At 35.4% G+C, this 12,852-nt stretch overlaps 1 protein-coding gene across 13 annotated transcripts in view; it reads left to right on the plus strand.

Annotated features, from left to right (window-relative positions):
- The window catches only part of LOC6030964 (myocyte-specific enhancer factor 2), a 132,348-nt gene that overhangs the window by 73,997 nt on the left and 45,499 nt on the right, over window positions 1–12,852 (plus strand). The window lies entirely within an intron of this gene.

Genomic DNA, 12,852 nt, shown 5'->3' on the forward strand with positions numbered 1-12,852 from the left:
AAATTATTTTTTTAGCTAAATTTTTTTACCTCCTGATTTGTTAGGAAAACTTTTAAGGGTGGAGAGACAACATCAGTCTATTCTTGAGTAATTTTTAAGGCTCTTGAAGGAATCATCCATAACCGGCCATTTGGCGGCCATGTTTGTTTTAGAAAAACATTCAAATCTTGATTCAGAATGTTTCTAATCTAATCTAATCTAATCTAATCAGACCCTAGCGCAGCCAATCTTTCGAAGGGATCCTGGAGAGTGCCTTAGGTTAGATGACGCCTAGCACTCTTCTTGTCATTTATTAACATTTGCAGTGTGCCATTGCATTAGAATGCACTGAGACATCACAAGCGTTAAAGCGGCCAGGCCTACTGCGTAAAGCGGTATCGCAGAGATGACTCGTAATTGGGTTGAGTTTGAGCACTGCGTGTTCGAACAACAACACAATTCTGAATCGACAGGGGAGGAAGAAGCGTGGGGACACACCACCATACGCTCCGAGATTTGGTTGTATTCGTTGGGAGCTAAGAAGGTTTGGTACTCCGGGACCCTCTGGGATGGGACATTGTATTTCCACGAATGCCCTGGACACTATTTGCCGTGGTTATAGCGCCACAATTCGCTCTCTGTAATAGTATTCCTAATTCCCGTCCAAGCTTACCAAGTCGTCATGGCCTAGTGGTTAGCATTTTTGCTTACCAACCAAAAGGACGGGGGATCGAACCCCGCCTCGAGCGACTTTGATTTTTCGTTCATATTCATCATTTCAAATTCTGTGTACTTAACTTTCTCGTTGGGAGCAGATGGGAATCGAACCCAGAACCATTCGCTTACAAAGCGAACACCGTAACCAGTCAGCCACGGCTGCTCCTCGCGCTCCTCTTGATTCAGAATGTTTCAATAAAAAAAAGTTTTTTTTTTGTGTTGTTTGTAGATGCATTTACATTTAGTGATTATTTTTTCATTTCAATTTACTATTTCTGGGCCTGAATTCAGAACCATCATTGACAGTCATTGTCCCAAAAGTGAAGGACACCATCTACCACCTTACGGATAGGCACATGTAATTTTTTGATGATGTTACAATGTACATAAAATTAAATTAAAAATAATGAACGCAATTCTCAAAACATTGGAAGTAATGGATTTTCTTCACGGAATCTAAACTCGCTTCCAGGCTTACTTTTGAACAATGTGGATGTGAGAGAAAAAGTCGACAAATGAATGGTCGAAATTGATTAAAATACCTCATTTTTGAGCATTGTGCTTTTCAATTCTTTAAAAATGATCATTTTTTCATGTTAGTAAAACAAATGAATTCCAAACATATTTAGCAATTCTAAAAAAAAGTTTGTCCTATCCATTTTTTGACGATTTTCGCAAAAAAAAATTTTTTTTTTTCAATACGTTTGTTACGTTCTTGCAAACATGAAAAGTTCTTGAAAATGTATTTGTGGAAAATTGTTAAAAAAAGATAATCAACATTTCTTAATCAACAAATATTTTGTGCGGTTTTCCATTCTTTAAACTGTTTAAACTGTTTAAACTGTTTAATTTTCAAGTTTGCTCAGTTTTTTTTAATTCATGCTTTTTTTAATCTTTTAGGCTGCTACAAATGTTATTTAAAGTTTTTGTCACCACTCCCTGTCTGAACAATAAGGGGGCAGAATTTTTTTCAAAAATTTTCTAAATTTCAATGGAAATTTATTTGCAATTACCTGAAATCAATTAAAAATGCATTCTCCTGTGTCATGACATTTTTAGCATGTTTGAACAATTTCATGAATTTTTGAAAATTTACGATTTTTTTTTGCTGCAAAAATTTTTTTTTTCGTCAAATCTTACAATTTTTGAAAACTTTTTATTGTAAAACAACTGAACTAGAGTAAAATGCATTTTAAAATAGTTTTTGCATTCAAATGTGAAGACTATGGCTTGTTATTGTATGACCCCTAAGCTTCTATAAAGTGATTGAGAATTTTTAAATCCAAGATGGAGGCCATTTTGGTGATGCAATATTTAAAAAATGCTTTTTTTTAATTTAATATGCAATCAACCATCCAAATATGACTTAAATGGAGTCGCAGAACATTTTTTTGTTCATGATTTGATTATCCGAAGTCTCATACAAACCTTCGGATAGTCGAACTTCGGATCATCGAAACTTCGGATAATCGAGTCTGAACTGTATATTTGTCAGTTTTTTTTTTCCATTGTTTTGAACCTAAGCAGTTCTTTTTGAGTTTGCATTTTGATTTGTTTCATTCAGAGATATTTTATATTTGTTTTATGAACATTGATATTTGACCATTTTGAAATGTTGCTCTTTATTCCAACATTTTTGAAATCTATTTTTCGAAAATATCATAAAATTTCTCAAATGTGTCGTTTTCCGTTCACTATTTTTTCTGAATCAAATCAGAAAATTCCTTTAAAAAAATCAAATTGTCTAATATTAACGTATTGTTTTTGTATGAACAGGTGCCAAAATTGTATGAAGACTTGTAAACTGCCGCTCTAATCGGGTCCGTCCCATATGTAAAAACAGTAAGCCGAGAAAAACGCATGTCAAATTTGTCCCGCCCAAAAGGCTACGTGTTAGAATTTCACAAAAAGAGTGTATTTTCTTCGATTTTCTAGAACAAAGTACCAAAATTAATTGGTTTTTCTGATAGTTCACATGATGTTGAACCAAACTGCATCATTACCTAAAAATTGACGAAATTACATATGGAACGGACTAGCTTCGAGCGGCAGTAAAGCAATGGCACAAAAGAGCTTCTTCCTACAAATTAAATCCATTTCCTGAATTCGAAGAAAATTGCTCAGCAATAAATCTAGTCATTTTCAAAAGAGATTTTCCTCAACATTTCACCTCAAGTTGTGCCTAGAAATGTGGATACAGTCCAGACTCGATTATCCGAAGGTTTGTATTTAGTCACATTTGAACAGTTTATTGCCTATGAAATAACAAAATGTATTTTTTAATGTTTCATCACCGCCATCTTGGATTTTAAAAATGCTAACTCTTTTTAGATTAGTTTAGGAGTCATACTTAAGCTTGACAATCAAAAATATGATAAAAACAATACAATTCGTGATTCGATTATCCGAAGTGAAATTTTCCTGAGGTCTTCAAATAATCGAGTCTGGACTGTATATGATTTCCCACATTTCCGGCGAACCACTATTGACCACCACAACCAAAACAACGACATTCAAACCAGCTACACACACATGTGCGGCGCTCAAATCTGTGAATATGTTCGTGAACGAGTTTTCAATTTACGTCAACTGAAAATTAACTGGTATCATCGCAACGAATCACGGTTCCGACTGGCCCTCGGCCGGTTTATAACCTCACTTACTGGGGAGGGAGGAGGATGGAACCCTGCCCAAAACTGTCCACCGACATCGCAGCTTGACCGACTTTTGCGCCCACCAATTTGATGGGGGGAAGCCATTATCGATACAACCCTCCCCAAAAAAGCGACTTCCATGTGGCGCTATGTAGCCTTTTTTCAACCCGGTATATAAGCAGATAATGGATGGTTGGTTGTGTGTGTTGAGTTATCAGTGTGTGTGTGTGAATGTTATCGATAATGCAGAAACAACAAACCAAACAAAATCAATCAACGCGTGCGTCACACACAAAACACATCACACCCGTACAGCGGAGGACCATCTGCTTGGAGGTTCCTTCCTGGCAAGAAGCTCTGCCCGGTCGGTCATCTGTCCACATGTTCCGCAGCGCGCCAATCTCCAATTTCAAACACACACAATACAACATTATTTGGAACGTGCCAAACGTGGTTAACGACTTTGAAGTCGCTGTTCACGATCCAAGAAGGCCCGAGATGCACATGGTGCATGCTGTGCCGTGCACATGTTCTTGTAAAAACCTGAAATCGCAGCAGCCCGGGAGAGCATCGGCAGACTCACTTCTACACTACTTTGCATCTGCCGACCTAGATCGTCGTGCTCGTTCTCGGTCTCGGTAGGCTGGGCGAATCAGCGGAACGCGATCTTCGCAGGACGAAGACGACCAAGACGACAACGACGGCGGCTGTTGATCGCAGTTGGCGGCGTTGCAAACAACAAAGTCTTGGGAGGAAATTTCGCGCATTTTTGACACGCAACTCACCACAAAACATGTGCTGCGGTTGGCTGTGTAAGCACATTAAAGCCATTTGGTATACTAAACATCTTGAATTTTTAATAGGCTCAATTTCGTCGTGACTTGCAGAACGCTGCCAAGGTAATTCTTTCAATCGCCCACCTTTCTTCTGCGCAGCACAATTCATCCGATAATGGTATCATAACTCGACCCCCGCACCCTGAATGTATGCAGCACACAATACGCTGCACCTGGCGCAGGACACTGGAAATGTCCCTGCCCCCTTGCATTTTGTACGCTATACCGGTATTGGCCAACGGGTCGACAAAGTTTTCCTCATTAGTGTGCTGTAGCAGAGTCGATCAATACGAGCTGCAGTCCCCAAGTAGGCCTCGACGGATCAACTCGACGTCGACAACGCAATGCATTATTATTATGGACAGGCTAACTAGCAGTAGCAGTCTCGTAATCAGTGGCAGCGCCTACTGGGCCTCTTGGAGGCCAACTGTGACTGCGGCAGCAAGGAGGACGACATAAATTTAATGTAATTTGCCTTTGCGTGTGCCTCGGCTGGAATTGATCCGTTTGTTTTCCGCTGTCAATTTCGAGCTGGCGTTTTACAGCTGGACAGTGGATCGATCCGGGGTGATTTTGGACAAAATTTGAAGAGGATTGAGATCGAGTTTAAATCTTCAGATGAAGATTCTAACCAGATTCAACTCAAGCTATCCAGCTGTGAGCAGCTCTCAATTACCTCTCCCCGACGCATCTTGTACGTTCCGTAACAGAACTTTCCAAGAGGTCTCTTGGCGTGACAGAGTGTGTAGCAGTTCGGCAGTGGCATATCGTTATGATTTTTTTTTCTGTCTCCAATGTCTCTTTTCGACAGCTTTTTTATCGCTCTCCCGGATGGACAAATTAGTTGTGACACACGCACCCAAACAATCGCCGAGGCCGGGAGATGAAAGGAAACCCCGGTGGTGGGTTTCGAGGGAAGCACCGGAGAGATGAGATTTGCTGTCAACCGAGCGACCAACCGCACGCACACACTGGGGACACGGGTACTGATTTGGTTCTGACAGGGGGAGGTCATGCGTAGATTAAAGAGAGAGTGAGGTGGAGCAGTTTTGGGGGTGATTTGGGGGAGCGAATTTGGGAAATTTAAATTGTTCAATTTAATTATTAAAAGATTATTTATTCGTCAAGCAAGTTTTGCATGAATTTTCATGTAAAATTACCATCAACTAGCTCACAGAACATCAAACATTTCATTGAATATAAACTGCTTTCCTTTTAATATGAGATGAAATGTAAAATAAATTTAAATAAAGTGTATGTAAAATCACATTTAAATCGAAACAAATCATTTCGCTGGTTGCAAATTATGTTGCTTTACTTTGGTTTATCCAAACCAAACTTGCTTCGGTTGGGCGGTTGAACTCACAATCAAAACTAGATGTAAAAAGAATTGCTTTGCATTTTGTAGCTTGATCAGTTCAATTTTCACGATATAACTTTGGGGATGTAAATTTTTGTACTTTATTTCTTCGGAAAAAAATCTACATATAATTTTATGTAAAATTATCATTAACTATATTTCAGGTAGAAAACTAGATTTTTGCTGGTTCCTCAGCCAATTTTTGCGGATGTAAATATTCTAATTACTTTCCAAGTAGGAAACAAGTTTTTCGCTGTGGTGTCGAATCAGATATCTTTGATTTTTTCTCTAATTTTTTTCAATGAAATTTTCAATCAATTGAATGTTAAATAATTATCAACTGCGTTTCAGGACAGAGACAATATTTTTGCTGGTTTCAAATAAAGTTTTTCTTGATTCAACTTTGTTTGCTTTTTTTCTCTTTTTATTCAATTAATTTACCTGTAATGTCTTAGTGGAAATATTTTTTCTGCTTGTTTCTCTGTTTTTTCAATGAAATTTTATATAAAATAGTATGTAAAATTACCAATAGCTGCTCTGCAGGACGGAAAAGTTTTCGAATGTTAAAAATAATATTTTTCTTGGTTTATCTGTGCAGAAACCCTGGTGCTAAATAACAATCAATAAAATTTTACATAAAAGTGCATGTAAAAGTATAACTCATAGCTTTTCAAGTCGTAACCCCAGTTTTAGGAGGGGAAAAACATTTTTGCTGATTTAAAAATCTTTTTTTTTTTTAATTCAATCAAATTTTACCTACCGGAACTTAAACAGTCTAGTTTGTTTCTTTATTTTTTCAATGAAATTTTACATTAAGTTACATGTGAAATAAGCAATAGCTGCTTTCCAGGATGAAAAAAAATCATTGGTTAAAAATATATTTCTTTTTTTTCACTTATCTGAGTAGAAACTCCGGGTCTTCATTTTATTTAAATAAATTTTACATGAAAACGCATGTGATAGTATCGATACCCCAGATTTTTTAACGTCACAAATCTTATTATTTCCCTCGTCTTATCTGTGCGAAACTCTAACTTAGGTTGGTAATTTATATTATTAATAGAAATTGTATTGAAACTAGCATTAGGGTAGTACAAATTTTGAAGTTTAGGAGGGGAAAAACATTTTTGCTGATTTAAAAATCTTTTTTTTTTTTAATTCAATCAAATTTTACCTACCGGAACTTAAACAGTCTAGTTTGTTTCTTTATTTTTTCAATGAAATTTTACATTAAGTTACATGTGAAATAAGCAATAGCTGCTTTCCAGGATGAAAAAAAATCATTGGTTAAAAATATATTTCTTTTTTTTCACTTATCTGAGTAGAAACTCCGGGTCTTCATTTTATTTAAATAAATTTTACATGAAAACGCATGTGATAGTATCGATACCCCAGATTTTTTAACGTCACAAATCTTATTATTTCCCTCGTCTTATCTGTGCGAAACTCTAACTTAGGTTGGTAATTTATATTATTAATAGAAATTGTATTGAAACTAGCATTAGGGTAGTACAAATTTTGAAGTGCACATTCAAAAAAGTTGAATATTAGAAGGTTGGAGATGCGGTTTGTAGAATATTACCTCTTTTTGAGCAATAATTGCAATAATTATTTTACCAAAATGTGAAAATTTTAAATTTTCATTAATATTTGTTTTGCCCTCTGAATTTTTGGGAACAATTAAGGGAGGTATTTTCCTCCTAGGTTTCTCTGGTAGAACTTTGTTATCTCTGTCTGGCTTTTTTTTTAAATTTTATTAAACTCATATTTACATGGTTGCAAATCTAGAGTTTTTTTTTCAAAGGTCTTATAAACATATGATAGACAGTAGATTAAAAAAAACTGTAGAAATCTTCGTTGTTCTCCTCAGTTTATCAATGCAAAAGTCTTAAGATTTTAAGTTTTACTTTTACTTTTCAAATAAGTTTTACATGAAATTATGTGTAAAATAACCAGTTAGCGAGATTTAAGTTGTGGAACAGATTTGTTGATTTCACATTTTTTTTTTTCGTTCAATCTGTGCGAAACTGTAATATTTTTACATGGTACTTTGCTTTCTTCGATGAAATGTAAATTTTGAATTTCTATTGCATGTCATATTTTGCCCGGTATATAATTTCATGACTAAGAGTTTACATAATATCGCATGTAAAATTATTTTCTACTAATTTTCAAGCCGGTAACTGTTTGTATTCTTCTCCTTAGCTTATCTTAGCAAAATTTAACAATATTTATTTGACAATTTGTCATGCAAATTTCCCATAAAATTGCACGTAAAATTACCATGCACTGCGAAAAGGTCGAGAACCAGATTTGCTTTGGATTTCGCAAATCGCTATCTTTCGCCTCGGCTTATCTGCGCTGAACTCTTTATCTGCGAAGCTCAGATACCGTATCATGGAGAATGTAACCCGCCGCCATTCGTTATCAGGGCCCAATCAATAAACGAACACTAAGTGACGAAGTTTATTAATTTGTTTTGCCAGTTTTCAGGCGGAGAGGGGAGACCATTGACCGAAATGATTGGTCTGGTTGTTTGTGTATGTGGAAAACCCGCGTGTGTGTGGTTGAATGAAATCTTTGATCTTCGAGGTGCTACTTATCAGCTGTGACGCGTGGCAATTGCATAATTGATACGGTTTCTGTGTAAAAATAGCTTAAAGCATTGAATGTGTGTTATTTATAGGTTTTTGAAAAGCTTAACTTCCAGCAATCAATCGTTCTTCAAATATTCCTTTGATCACGCGCCAATTTGAACATGGAAATGATTCGTGTTTTCCCCACACTCTTTTTTTTCCAAAAGAGGATCCGTGGCAACGTGACGTGTCCGGGACAATGTTCAGCCTCACATGTGTCACATCGCACTGCCTTCCTTCCTTCCAGCTGATCCGTCGTCGTACCGGTCCAAAACATCCATTTTTCCGCTTCTGTTAGCTTTAACCCGGTTGCTTTCATGCGTGTATTTACATAGAGAGATATTGATAGGGGGATGGGAAGTTGACTCATTTATTCGTAACTTTTTAATGAGGTTACTTTCGTGAATCCTTCAGGTTTAAACTTTTTCAACATGATTGTTGGGCTTAGGAATTACAATCTGAATGTTTGAAACATAAGTTCACTTCAAAATAATGGTTTTATCATTTTTTTTATGTAAATTGATCATTTTGGCAACACTGACTTTTTAAGTCCATGTATCACATACCTCAACAAAACCATCATCATCATCATCAACAACGCCAGCAGCATTCACAGCCTCACTAGTTATTCAACCCACCGGGGAATCTCTCGCTCACTGTTCAGCAACATGTGCTCAACGAAAATCACGACGACGACGATGCTGACGATGGTCGTAATTACCTAACCGTTTTTCGCCGTCGTGCCAGCCACAGGAAAAAGTTGAAAACCCAACCAACACCAACCAAAAAGGACCACCACCACGGCAGCTCCGGACGGCCCCTAGCAACTGTGTATGAGTATCTCTCACTTTCTCTCGCTCTTGCGGTTTGTTTCACTCACTCGTTCACGAATTTTCACGCACACATACCAGCGTAGTATCGTCACAGGACGACCAACAGATGAGAACACCAACTTGGGCAGGCGGAATCCTGCTGGCTTTGACCTCCTCCTGCGCGAAAATTCCACCACACACAACGACACCCCGACAGGAGCAGCGACGACGACGACGACGACAACAATTGGGAATGATTTGTGTCGAGCATATGTTTTAATAATTTGTCACATGTGGTGGTGGTAAATTATACATCTCTCCCCGTTGTCGCGGCGGTTTGGAACGAGGACACTCGGGTGAGGATAAGGAGATACTCCGAGAGAGAGAGTGTGTTTGTCGGGAAGTAAGGAAGGAAGGAAGGATGATACAAAAAGGATCAGCGCGGTTTCCTGAGGCTCAAGGAGTGTGAGGAATGGGGGAAATTGACATCTCTTCTCAATTTACCTTCATGCTGTGTGACATGTAGGGGAAATGTAGACTTTTATTTAAGTAAGAACTAAAAAACATAATGTGAACATGTAGAGTATTTGGAAGGTTGAAAATTTGGTTTGTTGAATATTACATATGTTTTGTGTAATATGTATTATCTTAAAAAATGTTTTAACATTTTTTTACACAAAATCTGTCACCATTTCCTGATGAATATTTCCATTTGTTTCTGTGTAGAACGGATGTCGGATTTTTTTTTATGACTAAATTTTTGAACATTTTGTTCTATGGTCCTTACAAAATTTCGTGCTGCTGCTTTACTTATTATAAAAATTGAAAACATTAAAAAAGGCTCAAATAAAACAAAAATGAATGATTATAATTTAAGACGCACTGAAATATGTAATTATTATTTTTTCTCAGAGATATCCTCAGTACACCTTATTTAATTCACAATTGCAATTTTTTCCAAACTGTTCTCAATTAGTTATTGTTTTAAACAGCATCAGTTCAGTTTATTGCTGTTCTTTATTAAACAGTTTTCAGGATAAAAATATTCTATGCGAAATCTTCATGACTTAATATAAGAGAAGATTAGCAAACTGCACCCTCTGAGGGAAATCCATGATATCTCAGTGAAAACAGCGTTTTCATGGAAGGCTTTTGAAATCAAATCTAGACGAATTGGATTTCACTATTTAAAAAAAAAATTGCTTGAAATGTTCGAGAAACTGAAAATAAATTAATCTACCAAATTATCTGTTATCATCACTGCCTTATCATTTTTTTTATTAAAAAGCCTTAGTTATTTTTGAAAGCAGATTGCTTGATCAAAATTTGTCTATCCAAAAATCTGCTTAACGACAAAAATTGAAAATGTTAATATTTTTTGAATCTAAAAGTTTATCTTTTCGTCATTTGTTTCGCAAAACTAGTAAAAAATATTGAAATTTTAAATAATGCCTTTTAGGCTGTATGCTTCACAGTTTTTGTCAAAGCTCAAAAAATCAAAAAGAAAAAAAAATGCAAATTGCAATGGAAATTTGGTACATACAGCTGAAAACAATTTAAAATGCATTCCTCTGCGTTTAGAACCATTTTTAGCATGTTCTAGTTTACCTTAAAATCATTGGAATTAAAAAAACGCACACAAGTTTTATAAAAAAACTAAACTTTTTTTTAAACTCTATTGATGCTACAAAAGAGGTCAAAACTCCTAGAAAAACTTTGGTACAGTATTTACTAAAAAACACGAATGAATGCAAAACCTCATAAAAATAGATACTTGAAAAAATGCTCAGCTATTTTTTGAAGAATTGTTAATGTTTCAATAAGCAAACAAAAATCAGAAGAAAAATAAATAAATGTTAATGACTGCAAGAATCCAAAAACTCGAAATCTTCATTTTTATAATATTTTCGAGAACTGCTCATTTTGAAAGAATTAAAAACAGACATGAACTTTCTTTAACAAAAATTAACAACAGCTCATTTTTGAATACTAGAACAAAACTGTTCCATAACTGCTTTTGTTTCAAACTATGATAAAATTCACAGAAATTGATTTATATAAAAAAAAAACATTTTTTCAATTAACTTTTCGTGTTAGAGCGAATGCATTAAACTCACAAAAAATATTATCTTTGAAAAAAAAGTTAGAAAAAATGCAAAAAAAAGAACAAATATAGATGAAAAAATTAAATATTATAGAAACTTGTATCCTTCAGAATTCGCATTATGCACAATTCGACGGAACTTTAAATTTCCTCGATAAATATTTTGAATTTAAGTGCCGGTCAGCTATATTTTAAGCCATTTTATGAGATGAAAATCAAGCAAATGGAAAATGTTGTTGTTACATCACAGCAAAAAATCCGATGGTAAAATCGCATGCAAAAGCATGCACATCACCTTCGTCAAAATAACCGTTTAATATTACACACTGCGTGTAGATTTTTTGCAAACACAAAAAAAAAGTTGCAACCGATGGGATTTAAACCCAGCTCCAACAGTAAGGACTGGTGCATTAGCCCACTTGGCCAGGTTTCACATACTGCACAGAAAATAAAAATCAATTCTCGTAATCGTGAATTAAGTTCACGAATGTGAGAACCACGAAGGAATTTATTCATGAGTATGGTGCATTTGCACTTTAAACTTGAATATATTTCTTCGTGGTTCTCGCAAAAAACATTCGTGAAATTTTCCGATCTTTTCGAAAAAAAATATTTTGAAAAAAATAAATCAAGACTAGCATTTTAAATGGCCGTAATATTTAATGTTTGACCCTTTAAAAATGTTAGTCTGAATATAACTTTTTTTTAACTTTGTTTTGAAAAGATCGGAAAATTTAACGAATGTGTCATGTTTTAACATTGAAAATCGGAATTAGTTGGGGAGATATCGACATTAGAAAATGGTGGGTTATTTGGGTGAGACTTAGAAAACTTCAATTTTCATGTTTCTTTTTCTTTTAAGCAGCTGTATCTCAGCAACCAGAGGTCCAATCTGCAATGTCTTTTAGACAACTTCATAGAAAATTTTCTGAACTGTAAATTATTTTTTTAGAAGTGAAAAACTGCAAATCTTTCGCTAAATCAAACTTTCGGTGGCTATACTTTGAAAACAGAGCCCTTTTTCAAAAAATCTGTAGAGTACTTTTCGATTGAAAATTCAATTTTACATTTAAAAATTACGTCAAATTTGTTTTTGCATGAAATTTCGATTTTTTCCAAAAATCACTATTTTTTGAAAATATCCAAACTCGGCGGCAGATTTTTTTGACTAAGTTTCTCTATGGCAAAAGTTGCGGGGTTTTGTCCCCTAAAACATATCAAAAAATCTCGAAAATAAAAAATTACGTATTTTGGGAAATTGAGTTTTATGAAAAAAAAAATTGATTAAAAAATCCTATTTTTTCTCAATAGTTCTAAACAATACCTACAACTTTGCCGAAAACATTAAAATGATCAGAAAATTCACTCAAAAGTTACAGCTGTTTGAATATTTACGTACCATTTTTGTATGGACAGCTGCCAAAATTGTATGGAGATTGTATGGGTGAACCAATGACACAAAATAGCTTCTATGGTCATAGGGAAGGTCCCCACAAAGTTTGAGCCAAATAAAAAATACAAAAAATAGAAATGGTCGAAATCGGCCGATTTTGTAGAGAGTTGCTCCAGGAGGATAAGTCGGGAATCGAATCCGCGCCCCATAGCAACTTAAGGATCGGCAGACGAAGCCGCATACCACCGCGCCACCGAACCCAAATAGCAAAAATAATAAATTTTGTTAATGGGATCTTAAAAAAAACTCTTAATATGTTTAAAAATCTGTTCGCCAACACGCGTAGGAATGTTCATGAAAC

This window comes from Culex quinquefasciatus, chromosome 3, assembly GCF_015732765.1.
Source record: "Culex quinquefasciatus strain JHB chromosome 3, VPISU_Cqui_1.0_pri_paternal, whole genome shotgun sequence".
NCBI classification, from domain to species: domain Eukaryota; kingdom Metazoa; phylum Arthropoda; class Insecta; order Diptera; family Culicidae; genus Culex; species Culex quinquefasciatus.